Source organism: Adiantum capillus-veneris, chromosome 15 (genome assembly GCF_014529385.1).
Source record: "Adiantum capillus-veneris isolate H3 chromosome 15, ASM1452938v2, whole genome shotgun sequence".
NCBI classification, from domain to species: domain Eukaryota; kingdom Viridiplantae; phylum Streptophyta; class Polypodiopsida; order Polypodiales; family Pteridaceae; genus Adiantum; species Adiantum capillus-veneris.
The window spans coordinates 94,336,147-94,339,655 of record NC_140945.1 but is presented as its reverse complement, the minus strand read 5'-3'; positions in this window follow the sequence as shown (position 1 = coordinate 94,339,655).

Genomic DNA, 3,509 nt, shown 5'->3' with positions numbered 1-3,509 from the left:
CTTTCTCAACAAAAGAGTGGACCACCATGTTCGAGCATCTCGGAACCCAGAAAAGGATTCAAATCGACTGTCCACCTTCGTTAAATTCTTTGACTTTCTTGCTTTTATCTTCCAGGAAGTCATATTGGTTGGCTTTATAAAAATGTTTCTTCTTTGCATAAAACATGTTATCATCAGAGTCCGAAGTATCTGAGGATGAGTCCTCGGTAGAACTGTCAGAAACTGGGCGAAATCTAGGCTTCTTTGCCTTTTTCTTGCCCTTTCCGAAGCTTTGCTTTTTGCTTCGCTTGTTCATGTCTTTCTGCGAGTACAGGTTCTGCTTTTCTGCACTCGTTTGTCTTTTCAGCTTTACTCCCTACCTAAGAGGAGGAGCAATGGCGACACGCCATCTCGAGGAAATCTTATCAATTGGGTAATTCTCGGGTGTATCACCAATCTCGGGTCCCTGGAGTACTTAATCAATATGTTCACACAATCTGCAGTTGACGTTTGTACTCCTTTCTGGCACACTTATCCAAAAAAAAAAAACCTAAATCTTCATTCTTTTCTTCAGCTCCCACGCCGGATTATTCAACTTTTCTTTGCCTTCCCACTAAGAGGTGTCATCTCTGTCAAATTTTTCATGAGAACCCATGTGTAATCTGGGATTCTTAATGGCTTTATGCCCTGTAAGACAGAGCGATGAAGATGGGAGTGCACCTGATGCGCGATGTATGAAGGGTGGGAGTGGTTAATAAGTCTGGGGTCGGGACACGAAGATTCTTTCTCAAAAGCTGTGTGCGCTGCAAAAAGGATCAAATCCTCCATAGAAGAAGAATCTTTTTATGCTTTGATACCACTGTAACAAACTTGGACACTCCAAGTCAAGATTCTATGGAGGATCAAATCCTCCATAGAAGAAGAATCTTTTTATGCTCTGATACCACTGTAACAAACTTGGACACTCCAAGTCAAGATTCTGCCGCGACACAACAGAGATTCACTTCAAAACAGCTCACAGTTCACAATTGATTCAACACGGCCTGGTAGAGTTCCGTGCCTAGAGATATTGGCCCCAAAGACTGGCGCCCCTTTCGGTATTTCTTTTTGTATTAATTTGAGTTCAAAGTACAAGGTGAGAGGGTTCTCACTCTCAGACTCTGCGTCCAGATGCTCTGAGAAGTGAGGTCCTGCCCACTTATTTATTGGTTACAAGGGATGCCCAAAAGCAGTAAGTGAAAGCCTTCAAAAAAATAAAGCAACTATCCTAAAAAGCTGCCAATTTTCAGCCAACGCAAAAATCAGGAATTCCGTACGTTTTGCCACGTCATCAGCTCCGCAAAAAGCGGGATTTCCGTACACTATGCCACGTCACCCTGTTAGCACATTTTGCGGTGGAAATTCCGGAAGTTCGTACGGTATGCCACGTCAACATGTCAGTGCATATTGCAGGTCCACGTCAGAGTGCATGTATCTAGGGCAGTGCTACATCACCAGTTTGTGACATGCTAAGCATGCACTGCATGTATAGCTAAGAGGAATCTCTCCTAAGCATTTTGCTCGTGTGGGGCTATGGAGGATAAAGCTGGAGGGGTGGAGGCCTCCCAATGATCTATCTTCTCTATGTTGTTGAAGTGGCCTCCTACGACCCAAGTATCCACAATAGGTAATGCATGAATAGCTTTGTCCAGAAGGTAGCTTGTTCTCCCAAATGAGTAGGAGGTAGACGGGCATGAAACCAACCAAAATGGCAACATAAATGGCTCTACAAGGCCACATAGCATGGACCCACAAAGATGCACACTCCACATCTACGAGACACATCACCTATAACAGGCTCCCAAAAGGTGCAAGATCCTACATACATATGATTGCCAAATGGTTTGGCCATCTTATGCTCCTGAACCAATTAAACGTCCGCATCGCCAACTACATGTAAATGCAAATCTTCCCCAAGTAGAGGCCCCTCACCCTGGATGAATGTAATCCATTAGTGTTCCAAGTCATGGCATGCATGTCCATCAAGAACTAGAAGCATAATCCGAAGCGCAACAGAGCTCACATTCTCCTTATACCAGAGGCACGCTGATCAATCGAGTGACTGAGCTAGGGAGATCCAGTTGCACACGAGTCCGCATCGCCGGAGGTTGCATCAGAGGATTCGGGCCACTTTGGCCCGACATGCACGCTGCCTGGTCAGACTATTGACGATGGAGGAGATTGATGAGATCTGCTAGCGACAGATGATGGATCTCTTGTGATTTAGATCTTTTGAGGATTGCTTGTACCACACACATACCCACAATGTGTTATATTAGCCCTCATCCACTCCTTTCACCCACACCCCCCCCCCCCCCCAACCCCCACCCCAATACTCAGATTCCGCACAATTCCATTTCAATACCTTTTCTTTTTATTTTTGGTACTCAGACATTGTATCAGATTCACCGCGTGGTGACTTTTTTTTTTGTCTCATACGTCATTTTGGCCTTTTGAAGACGTTAATATAACATTTAATTTCTCTCTCTCTCTCTCTCTCTCTCTCTCTCTCTCTCTCTCTCACACACACACACACATTTAAGAGCTGTACTTTATTATAGACACTTAAGAAATCACCCTGCAAAGACCAAGCATTTACTTGATCTTACTACAGCAGGTCAATTTTTGGGCAAGCCTGTATAGTGAAATTCATCAGCAAACTGCTTGTTTCAAGAGAGCTTCCAAACATTTTCTATATAAATGCAGTGTGCCATGAGGCCCCAAAGAAATCAGTGGTCATACCCAAAGTGATGCACCCCAGCAAGTGGGCTATGCGCCCTTGCTTGGAAGACTTCTCTATTGAAGCAACAGTGTAAAAGTCACAATGGTCTACATAAGAGGATGAGAAAGAGTGTGTGTGACCCATAACTTGATACCCCTCTTTATAGAAATGGGAAAAACAATTGTCAACTTTCTCCAACAGTGGCCTACGTATAGAAAAGACAATGCTTAGTTGATGCCTCTCTTACAAGAAATGGGAAGAGAAAAAGTTTGGCATCACTTGCCATATGGCACTATCAAGAACTTTTACCTGAAGTCCACAATTGCTACCAAGAGTTCAATGCTTTACTAAGGCCTTATGCAGGCCAGAAAGGGTAATGCACAACTAGTTAAAGTGCCTTTGATTTCGATCAATGGTCTAATACCAACTTCAAAATCTCAAGAGGCAGCTCAAGTGTGAGCAACACTGTATGTAAACTGAAGCAATGCACAAGGATTGACGTGGGGATTGATCCTGCCACCGTGATTCACACCAACATCCTATCGAACTAGCCTACTTTTTGACAGGTTTTTCCTTCGTAGAAATCATGCTCATGGCAGCTGACAAAAAATTATGTAGGTAATCTACAAAAAAACAGGTTTACCTCAACACAGAATCATCTACCATGCACTTTGGAGGCAAACAACTGCCAGACCATTAAGAGATATAGCTATTGACTTTGCTTACATTACAAGCTTCTACACCACAAAATGTGTAAAATTGAAAGAAG